This window comes from Empidonax traillii, unplaced genomic scaffold, assembly GCF_003031625.1.
Source record: "Empidonax traillii isolate 1590-97213 ecotype Southwest subspecies unplaced genomic scaffold, ASM303162v1 scaffold657:size717538, whole genome shotgun sequence".
NCBI lineage: Eukaryota > Metazoa > Chordata > Aves > Passeriformes > Tyrannidae > Empidonax > Empidonax traillii.
In genome coordinates this window covers 595,700-608,064 of record NW_020955850.1, presented here as the reverse complement: position 1 = coordinate 608,064, position 12,365 = coordinate 595,700, and positions in this window count along the sequence as shown.

The window sequence follows — 12,365 nt, the reverse complement described above, 5'->3', positions numbered from 1 at the left end:
CACCAGTTGAGTGCTGGCAGAGCTATGACAGCAAAGTCCAGGGCACACAGCCCATCCTGCAGGAAACTCAGCCATGGTGCACTCTGAGAGCAGGTAAATCCTGAGTCACAGACACTCAGAACCAGCACTGCATGTGCCAGCAATAAGGAGCTTGGGGAGAAGGAGTAGCACATCCTAAAACAAATTAGGAGGATTTTCTGCAGCACCAGGAGCTGAGAGCTGCTGCTCTCAGCTGGTCCCTAAATGAGTGTTTTCAGTATCACACCACAGAGCAACATACAAGCTGAAAGGGCAAAGATGCTGAAGACAGAAATTCCATGTAAAGGTTTTCACTACTCATGTTGTTTTGCTGGACTTTCCACACCTCCAGCCTGTTCCACTACAGCTGTTTCTAGGTGGGCTCAGATTTCCACACAGCTCTCACTGGGGTGGGGACAATCACCACTGAAGTGAGAATTTTCATGATTTCAAACTCACTTAAGCACCTAAAAAAGCAGATCATCATCTGACACACTCCACTGTAAGCACACATTGCTGGGAATTGTAAAGGCAGAGTTGAACATCCTGCTGCACTGCTGTGAACCCAAAATCTTGAAAGCTGACCCACAAAACCTGACCTGCCAAGATCCATCTAAAATGTGTTTGAATTAGAGGTGTACTGCAGGATAACTGCCAAATTCAAACTTTGTATAATATTAGGCTTCTCATTACCCCAACGTCCAAGCTCCACCACTCCTATTACCACAAACATCTGGTCAAGGCAGCCTCACCAGCATAAAGCAAAATACTTCTGAATTATTTTCTGCAAGTGTTTTCACACGTGGCCCCTACAAATGTATTTTTCCCTGTACGTATTAAACCTATTGGTTCCTTCTTAAAAGCAATTCAATTTCAATTTCCATTTCAAAAAAGCAAAATCAGAAAACACAGAGTGACAACACAGTCTGGCAAACAAATTTCACTCTTAGGGACACTTGGTGTTTTGCTTTTGGAAGAAATACAGTTGTCAGTACAAACCACTAAAGGGATCGCTAAAGCTGATCCAAATTTCCCCCCAGCTTTGAGATGTGGCAACAATTCTGGAGAGGAAAAAAAAATAAAAAATTAATTTATACCATTCAATCTAGCAGGAGGTTGGAACAAACTGCTGGCTTGCACAGCCTCCTCAGGTCCCAGGCCCAGTACTTATGGATTCTGGGGAAAGCACGCTGCATGTTCACTGCCCTGTGATACTCTGGTGAAACTGCAGTAGGCTGGCAGGTGGTTAATAAAGCCAAAAAAAAAATAATTAGGTGAGATCACAAAAGTCTTAAATTTGCAAAAAAACAAGAGCTTTTCACAGGACTAGTGTATAATGCAGCGTGTCTGCTGGACACAGCACTGCCCAGCTGGGATAGAAGTAAAGGTCTCAGAGGACCTGTGGAATCCGCTGAGGAAAATACATGACATTTCGACTGGAAGATGAATCTTTTACTTTCCCCATCTAGCTACTGCTCCATATATAACTATTACAGTCCCAGGTCTATAGCTTAATAGCCCTCTTATAAAAATTAACACCACAACAGTGCCTATATTCCACAACCCACATCAGTAGCAGCTCTCCAGAGCTCCCAACTTCAACAGCTCCCTGGGCAACAAGTTTCATAGGCTAATTCAACACTGTGTTGTCTTTACTAATTTCATTAAAGCTCCTTATTGATTTCGTACCAAAACTGCCCCCTCCTGCTCTCAGCACTCCCAAATCTCGTGCAGTTTTTAAACCTTAGACATTGCATAATTTCATCTTAACCACCTAATGAACTGTAAAGGACTCCTATATAAAACAGCCCTTTGTGAATAAGGAAGGACTCCACAGGACCATAAAAAAGGAACCATGGAAAATAACGATTCATTTTTCAGCTTCCAGGAACACTGCTGGTTTCACTGCTGTCCACAGTGGAGTCATAGAGCTGCTTTGCTAAATTCCTGACTGCCTGCAGTCACATCTATCACACTGGGCAGAGGTGAACTCTGCAACATCACTGGATGCCTTTGCCTGACGCCCCATCATCTCCCACTACACCTCGCTGGGGTTTCTGCCAGCCCATTCCCAGGACTTTATTAGGTGCAATGGAAGATGATGCTCCTCATACACTGTGACAAAGGGTCACAGAGAATGAGCGAACAATTTGCTTGCTGGGCCAGTATCAGCACATCTCAATTGAGTTCAGGCTCGTAACACCTATAACAGAATTGAGAGTGCAAGATCTGCTACTCACGCAGTGTGGTAAGAGGGTCAGTGTCTGGTGAGTAGGTTTTATGTTCTCTGTGAAGGTTTTATGTATCAGCTTTGGAGTTCCCAGTGCATTTCCCTTGGTTCCATCATGTGCTGACTGCTCACAGGAACACAGAACACAGCAGATACCTGTCAGCCGTGAGTGAAGTCCACGAGCTGCTCCCAAGGTTTGCAGTACCATCCGTTGCACAGAGCACCCTGCCACCTCAGAGGATAACCTGGTGAATGGAGGCATTACATGGAGTTCAGTTTAGGCTCAGTCCTTGAACCACAGAGAGTCACCCAAATTCCTGCAGCAACCAGAGCCTAAGGGACACTCTAGTGATTAACCTGAACCAGGTTCTTTAAAAGGCCTACACCTTTTTGTCTATTCCCTTTTATTCTGCATTCCAATACTCTTATCAATGCAAGGACTTGTCTCCTATCACATGCTCTCTGACACAGGTAATTCATACGGCACAACTTCAAGCATCAGTCCTGAAGGAAGAGGTTCAGCCTGGTCTCTGTATAAAAGATGAAGAGCAGCAGCTACTCCAGGGGCAATTTGATTTTGACCAGGCAATGGTTACTTTATCTCTGTCTCCACACATCACGTTTCTTCAAATGAAGAGTCAGATTTTCAGTGAGACTTAATTACAAATTGAAATTTGCTTTTTTATTAATACAGACAGTGCAAGATTAAGTTAAATTAGCTGTTTTGTTGAACACTTGTGCTATCCAATTAAATTCTTTTTTAGAAATATATTATGAGAAGATCACAATCAAAGCTGAATTAATTTCAAAGACGAATGCCACTTCTTATGCATTGAGTATTAATCTATTAGTAGTTCCTGTGAAATCAATTGGGCTTCTTGTAAGGTATAATACTGCGCAGAGGAGGGGGAAGTATGACTGGATCCTTTGAAACTCACTCCATATTTGTGAAGAGTATTTGATGCTGCTATACAATTATGCTAAATTATTTACACAACTGCTAAGAGATTTTTTTATCCCCCACCCACAGCATACTGAAGAACCTTCCAATCTGTCCAAATGTGAATATAAGAACCAGCCTCATCAATAAAAATCCAAACCAATCCCTGGTTGTGCACAATGTCTGGTACAGGCTGACACCTCAGCAGTGCTCCCTTTAGCCAGAGTGCAGCAGCTCCTGCAAACACAACTGGCAAACTCCAATTCATTTCACTGCACAAACACTGCAGTAAAACTCTCCCAAGGGTGGTTGTGCTGTGGGTGTTAAAAAAAAAACAAACCAGCTCCTGAATGCCCCTAGAGCACCTTGGCTGGAATTGCTCTGAGGTCTTTGCTTCAGTACAGCTTCTCTGACCACTGTCCGGCCCAGTGTGCCTTAAAAAGTTGCCTTAAAAAGTTAACAACTTCTATACTTCGTTATTTTCAATCCCTGAGGCTGGCATCCCTAAAAAGAAGACATAATGAGTGGAGCAGAGTCCTGACCCAACACAAATCCAAAATGAATTCAGGTAAGCTGAGAACACAGGCTGGAAGTACAAACCTCTTTCCTGGCGGAGGTTGTGTTCCCTTTGCAGGAAGAGCCCCAGAAATGCCAAAGGCAGATTTCTACACCTGTAAAGCTCCAGCACATGAGCAGATGCCACTGCCCCCCAAAACCAGGCCTATATATATGGTCATCCAGAAAGCTCAGGTCCAACACAATGAAACTCCTCCCTCATGTATTTTTTAACATATCATGATCTTCAAAGCCTTTTTAAAAACCCACCCAGCACTCACAGCAGCCTTCTGTAAAGACTAGCTGGAAAAACCACAAACTATGGAAAGTGGCACAAATAGCTAAAAGAACACTAATGAACTGAGGTGACTCAGATCCCTGAGAGGTTTATTTCAAGACTGCCAGTAAAACTGGACCATCTGATTATGGGTAGGATATACCCCTGCACACACACACCTCTGTACCAGAAGCTTCTCTGCCCTGAGAGCAGCAGTTGTAGGAAGCTGCATTCACAGGCCCAGGCTTCCTACTCTCTCCTTGCCATCCCTTCAGCTGAAGAACATCTTTCAGACAGGAGAACCCACCTTTCAGAGCTAAAAACCGAACAAACAGGCCCATATCCAGTTTTAAGGCTTGAAGACAAGTAAGAAGCCTAAATCCAGATCCCTAAGGCAAACTCTAGTTCCAGGTGTTGTTTCCCTGGTTTGAAACCAGGCAGACTGAGTAGATGGTGGTTTGTGCACATCTGCACAGCACACTCATTCACAGACTATGATCTGAATGCTCAAAACCCAGAAAAGCAACTGGGCTTTTGATAAAAATGACATTATGAAAATATAGAGAACAGACTCGTTTCTCAGAAACTGAGCTATAAGAGACTGTTCTTTCCAGTCTTGTCACAAAATTCCCATCTGACTCTGGGTGTCTTGTACTGTGTTCTACTTCCTATTCTCAACATGTTTATCTTTAGTCTATAAAAATCATCAAGGTTCCAAGGCAGGATATGATCTAAAATCTGTGCACATGACTCTTCCTCCTTGTGCCCCAGGTAACCAAGTAATCATGAGCTTGGAACCCTTGTTATCACACAGTTATTCCCACTGGCAGTGCTCTGACTCGAGATAAGTAGTCATAACGTGTTCTTCTGATGTACAGGGTGTTCTGAATGGTCAGCAGAATGCTATGCTGATATACAGCTTTTCTAGCAGTAGGCATCGAAATGCTGGTTCAGGAAATCTGAGCACGAGTTCACTTTTAGAAAGCAACTCTAAAAACAGTGCCTTCTTATACAACGTGTCTGTCAAGAGTTCCAGAGTTATTTTTTTGACAAAGATAAATTGGGGGACCTCTCACTGCTGCTGTCAGTGCCGTGAAAAGCTCTGGGAGAGAGTCAAATGTCACCTTCTGCCAAACAGTTTGCAAATGTGTAGTTCTGTCACAGGAGATATTAAGGGAATCACCCAGGATATCACAACAACTTAGTAAGCCATCTGGGAGAAAATTTAACTCCCTGAGATGTGGCAGTAGCTTCCTGCAGAGCAGCTGTGCTGTCACCGTGGAATAGGTGTGGTGTTTCCACTGGAGAGTCTGCTTCTGTGGGACACTACGAGGTTGTAGCAGCCCCAGTCACATCCTGACATGGTCCCCAACCCGGGCTGCCTTTGCACCTCAGAAGCTGCTCTGCTTTGTCTAGCAGTGATCAGACTCAGCTTGTGTTTGCTGCAAAACCACTGAGCTATGCAGGGACTACAGCAGCAACGAGGAGCCCTTTAGGAGCCTTTCTTGTGTGCAATTCAGTCCTGTCAGAAAGGTTAGCAAGTGAGAAAAACATTCACCCAAGGCACATCAGTAGGTGCAGCAGACAGGATTCAGCCAAGAATCTGGTGTAAAGTAGGTAAATGTACCTGCCTCGTTCCAGGACAGGCACTGGGAATTGGTAAACTGTTTATCTGTGCTGAAGCTGCTTGTTCAACCCTGCCAGCTGCAGCTGCTCAGCAAGTGTTGAGTGTGCTTGTGGGGACAGGGTGAATGGAACAAAAAACGCTCAGGGAAATTCCCCACGTGCAAATGTCTCACTACAGTCTGGAGCACCTTTGCCCTTCAGCAGCCCAGTGTCCCTGGCAGGCAGGCTGCTTCCCGCTGGGTCACTCCAAATAACCACCTGGCAGATGGTCAACCCACCCTTCTCTCTCACTTCCAGTAGTCCTGGCACAGCACCAGCTCAGCTTTGGTGCTCTGCTCGTCTAATCTACCTTGCTATCTCTCAGCTGAGACAACAACCCCCAGAAACAAGTTTTTGTGCCCAAAACCAAGTTTTTGGGTTATTTTAAACAGATTTTGTTGTGAGACTGTGGTGCTCCTAGAAACGAAACAGAAGATGTGAAAGCAATTTACCTGCCTGAGAGAGCACACCGAGCTCTCACTTTAATTCACTTCTGAAAAGTCAAGTTAAACATCAGAGTAACACCAGACTCAGGCATCTGAAGGATTTGTTCATAACTGTGGAATTCAGACAGTGAAAGCAAAAGGCAGTTAACTGCCTAAATAGGCAGTAAATATGCCTACTTAACACCTATTTAGTGCGTGACTTCTATTGCATTACCAGGCTTTTAGTTTATCGTTACCAATTTGTAGCAATTTTGTCACAATAGAAAGAAAAAAAAAACAACCACAAAACAAAAAGAAAGAATTAAAAGCTACAAGAACTGGCTTAGGAAAGGGAATCTCACTAGACTGTGCTTATCAGAAACCATTTAAATGGTTTCAAGTGGGCTTTTATCCTTTTAACTTCTTACATCTTTCTGCATCCCAGTGTTAATTCAGTAACTCACACTGTGAGGCTGCTGTTTACAATTACATATAATTTATTTTGCTAACACATTAAATGAAGTGTCTGAAATAAGCTTCTAAATTAGTTTCAATAGAATAGTTGTTATATTATCATTATATTTCAACATATTCCATGGCAGAAAATTTGCTTGCTATTTGGACTATTATCCCTAAGATAATTTGCAAAAGATAGAGGTGTGACTTGATTAAATGCATTCAAATGGCTAAGATGTTTCTGCACTTAATGGCATTAAAGAAAATAGCTGTTAGATATTAATTAGCATATCTACTACATGCCATTGTTTGACTCAGAGATCATCCTTTATCTAAATGCGTTTGCTTTTGGCAGCAAAGCACAAATCCAATAGAACAACTTAAATTCCAAGCATAGCACAGACGAACTACAACACTGTCCTTGCAGCTGTAAGTTTGCAACATCCAGCATCTACATAAAAGTCTGTAAAAACCCTCTAATCTATTGGGGTTTTAATACTAATAATAGTCAAATTGAGTTAGAGAACGTGTGTACTAGAAATCTTATTTTCACAGAGCCTAATGAAGTCCCTCTGGAAGCATCTCTATCTTGGTGCCCAATAATTTTCAAGAGTGACTGAGATCCAGGAACAAGTTACCTCCACAGTGATTAATATGGCAGGAGAAGTGGTGAGGGAGTGAGCAAACCTCTCCACATGGCAAGGACAGTTGGTCTTCTGCCTGGAACAAACCATCCGGTGGAATAATGCCCACAGTTTACCAAAGAATCAGGCTGAGCTGCTATTTTCACAGACAATTACACAGCAATAAGAAAATCACACTGATTAGATCTCTACACCATCTCCTAGACAATAATATTCAGATTTGCTTAATACCAACTGTGCTACTTAATTGTCAGGGAGCATCATTTTCTACAAGTAAATTGCAACCACCACAAGGCATCCACAGCATCCAACAACCTGGCAGCACCTTCTGCTGCTCACTGATGGGGGAAACGGGGCCAGGTTACTCACACCATCTGCTGCAGAGGGAGTTGGACACTCAGGACCCTTGGGTGAAGGCCCCATTAGACAGGAGAGGTGCAGTTCAGGTGGGAGTAAATAAATTTTAAAAACAATCAGAATGAGAAAAGAAGTCCAGGGAAATCTTTGTTCCAGATTCAAGATCTTTCTATCCAACAGAACAAACCCTGACTGTTATTAACAAAGGGTCACTTTTGGGTCCTTGTGCTCATTTTGACTCTGTCAGGGATTGCCAGCACTGAGAAACCAGCTTTGACTAGAGCTGGCTGGGAAACCAGAAGTGTTACTGGTTTCACATCAGTGAGAATCACAGCAGTAAGAAGTCACCCTGGAGCCCAGGTTTGCACTGTCATACAGAGCACATCACAGGTTGGCTGTTACTGTTCCCATCAGTCCCGTTATCCCCGAGCCTTCTGCTGAGACACCTCACTGTGCAGGTCAGCCCAGCACCAACTGAGCTCACACTGCTGGCAGGGGCCAAGCTGTTTGCCATGGCAATATGGAACTCACACCTCAGCATCTGCACTAGCACTAAAATGCTACTATTTCCTTAGAGAGCTTTACCCTCTCTACAATTCTACATCTAGAAGTAAATTCAGTCAGAGCCACTTCAGCACAGCTGGTGCTCATAAAAGGTCCATCTCCTACAGCCAAACCTTGAGACAGTGGAGACAGTTGGAGCTGTGCTTGCCATGAACTGAACAGGATCCCTTCCAGCAGCATCATCTGCTCATACCCATGCAGTCTCTCTCAAGCCCTTCTAGAAGGAATAAGACAACAGGTATTTTAATTTGGGCCTAAAGACACTTGGCTCCTGGCTTCATTCACAGTCTCTATTAAATATACAAATAGCACTTAAAATGTAACTTACTCGCTTGCCTGCCTTCCATGCCAACTCTCAGCGTAGAATTAATGTTTTGATGGAATAATAAACCTCTCAAAATCTGAGCTGATAATGGACAGTCACGTTAGATGCTTAAATTATAGCAGCATGAACAGCCTTGCAATAATCAACCCCACAACTGCCAAAATGTTTTCATTGTTCATTAACTGGAACCTTTTTTGCATTGCTAATTCTACTGAGCTGCCATTCTCATTACCATTCCAAGCCGTGTCTGCAGCACATCTCTGGATTCCTCTTCCACCCAAACATACAATCTTATTCAACTGGCAGACTGTTAATGTATTAAAAGCACAGAAATGGCTGCTTTAGAGCAACTGTAATAAATCTACCGTGCAAGCACCTTGAGGGGAAAGTTCAGTTTAGTCTTCAAGAGCTTTTGTTTAAGTAGAAAAACAGAAGGTCTGTTATTGAAGAGAGCATAATACCAGAATTTAAGTTCCAAATCCAAAATCCAGTGAAGTTAATGGGAATCTTTCCATTGATTTCTGTGTACTCTGAACTGCTTTAACTCCCTCCCTTCCTCTTCTGCTCCTCCCCAAGCATGGATCAGTGAACCCACTGCAGACAGTGAATTTTCTTGCAGGGAGCACCCAGGAGGTAGTGTAGGGAGGGCTCTGTACTTTAATGACCTGAGCTACCAATGCCATTTCCTCTCCTCGGACTCCACAGTGGCAGAGGTCAAAGAGTTCAAAGCCTCCAGCAATCCTCCTCAGTCCACAAGCCAGGTCCTTTCTTCACTAAATTTATCAAAAGTTTGCACAACATTTACCCCAGATTCTGCAAAGCTGTCCTTTATCCCTCCATCTGCACCTCATCTGCAAGCAAGAGGGAAGAGCCCAGAGCCAGTGGCCTACACAGTATCCATTTGCTGTGGAGGAAAACAGGCAGAGAGCACCTTCTACAGCAACAGAACCCCATTCTGGATGTGAGCAGCTCACCCGTTAAGGGAGAGCACGAAACAGAGGCTGTCACTTCACACTCAGTCGAGTACATAAAGAAGAGTCAGTAACTTGTTAGTGGTGGGCAGTTCACTCACATAACCAGAGAGAGGTTTCTTTGAAAGAAAAGCCAGACATGGAGCTTGGTTTATTTTCCGTCTGACCCTCTTGTTTTCAAGTCTAACAGCCCCAAAACAAGGAGGTTAACAAACTCTTAGGCATTATCTTCAAGCAATTTCAGCCTTGAACCACTGATTTGTTCCAGAGAGACAGCTGTTTCCTTCGGCTGAAAATCAGGGAATGTATTTCTCTCCACTTCTCAAAAGAAACTGCATCTCCAGAGGATATCCTGTATGAAAAAGCAGTATGAACTGTTCAGAGATGGAGCATTTTATAAGTTGTTCTTCTGGAAAAACTTGCAACACTGAAATAGCTCTGAATGGATGCAAGACCTCCAAATTCTCAAACTAAGCAGAAGCAAATACATAGACGTAACATTGCAGCTTCTCTTCCTCAATATGATTTTATAACCAACTAAACACTCATTCCACATTGACAAAGGCTCTGAACACATTAATTAAGAAGGAGTTTTGTATTTGGAGACAGCTGGCTTTCACTAAAGCCCACATAATTTAATTTATTCCATTTTGATGACTTCAAGCAGCAAGAAACATTCTACACAGGCAGAGACAATCATTTAGTTTTTGTCCTTACTTCTGTCATCTCCAGGGACCAACTGAAGTGTTTCTTTATAGTTTCCAATATAAAATTACTGGAACAATGCATACACTGAGTATCGTACATTCCCTGTCCCTGGAAAATCAAACAGCAGGCCCCAGGGACAGAAGGATGAAGGGCAGGTGTAGATGTATGCCTTTCCTAAAAAATCCCTTAAAAAATGTTTTCCTTAGGCTATGACACAAACCACCAGCTTATGAAATAGCTATTTTCGTGAAATCATGGGCTAAAGCTGGACTCTGAGACCAAAATTCCCATAACAAGAAGTGTTGCCCCCAAGCAGCTCATGTCAGCACGAGCAGCACTAAAGATTTCCTCCACAAGGATCGCTCCCAACCTGTAGAAACCTGTGGAGCGCCAAGACTCAAGACAAATCTTTTCTTAAAGAGAATTGCTTTTTTAAGTTGAATAAAGAGAAAATAAATCCCCTCTTTGAGTCAGTAGGACTAAACCAGAAGTCCCATAGAAAGTCACATAAAAACTCATCCCAGATTCTCACCAGCTCCCATAGTATTGTATCAGATATTTTGACACTGAAAGTATTTTCAAGGTTTTCTAACCCAATCCACCTATTTCAGTACTCCTCAAACATCAAGGTACGAGGAAAGAAAATTCTCTGCCAAGGTCTGAAGGACTGGTGGTGACCCAGGCCCTTATCCTTTTGAAGCATCCTAGCCTTTGTACTACAAATTTGAGTTCCTTAGCACAGCCTCCCTAACCTAAAATCTAACAGATTTTCTATCACTTTACTATAAAACCTCAAAAAATCTGCAAAGTTGGTTTTGAACTAGTCAGAAGGCAGACTCTTGAGACCAGGCTAAAACTTGCATCAAAGAGAATTTTCAAGCAGCCTCAAAAGCACATGCAGAGAGTGGTTTATATTCTCTTCCCCAGAGATCTTTTAGCTTAAACAGGCAAGACTAAGGTTTGACTTTGATTTGGCCAAGGCCAGACAGACATTAAACACAACTTTCATGAATTAATGCTTATGAAATTCATTATTAGAATGTGTGGAATTCTCCAAGGCCTCAAGATATTCTCAAGTTCGGTTCAATTTCAAACCGGTTTCCACCCAGGCACAACTTAGTTTGTTGTGCAAACTCGATAACAAGTTTGTAGCAGGACCAATACAATCTTGACAGAACAATATTGCTATTAAGTACACTTAATAATCCTACACATAAGCACAGACTGTTACCATTTCCAGCCTGCACTGAACATATACAGTTAGTTAGATTGAAGTTTAGGTGAGGACAAAACTCATCCTTAGCCATGCACTCACTCAGTGATGGTTATATCATGGAATGGCTTTGGTTGAAAAGGGCCATTTTTTTTCTTTCTTTTCCTAAACCAGTCTCTTAACTGAGAACTAGAAGAACTAAGAGTACAATGGCTCCAGAACAGAAAATCTGTGGATATTTAATCTATGCCATCAAGGGTAGACAAAGCCTGCCTATGGTGCCACAAGAAAAACCTACTCAGTGAAGCAGAAGGTTCCATCTCAGTGAAACTTAGCTGATTATAGGCTTGAACAAACCCTGTAATAGCAGAGTTGTATGACAAGCAGAGGATAGGCCAGGCAGAGACTACCTTGACCTTCACTAACTGGAGTCCAATGGGCAATTATTTATCCTTCTCTGCTCCTCTAATGCAGTTGCTTCAGGAGGAGACGGGACAAGCACTGATGAGATGTATCTTACAAAATTGGACCATCAAACTCCAGGAGAAGATCACCTACAGAAGGGAGAAGAAAATGACTCCAAATTGAAAACTGAGACAATGTGTTAGAAATAGCATTATAGCACCAAAAAAAAAAAAAAAAAGGTAGCTCTCAAGCCTTCTACAAGCTCCAAGATAAGTGATATGTCTGACAGACAAATGGGAGTTGAGAAGATTGCCTGATGTGCAGCAGGCTGAGACGAAAAAAATCGAAACCACTGTTTAACAGAAGTCAGAGTCTGATCCCCGAGTGCTCCTGTGAAAGAAATCAAACCACTTCATCACCATATTTTCTCCCCTTGTCTTCTCTGTGCCAGTTACAAGTTGCGCTCTGAAAAAATACCTGGCACGAGAAGAGCTTCAAAAAGCAGTGATTTTAATTCCGTACTAGGACGTTAACTTTTTAGTGTTTTGGGATGTGAAATTCCATATGTTAGAGTATAATCAACCTGAGGTAACTAATGCCCTTGGAAGACAT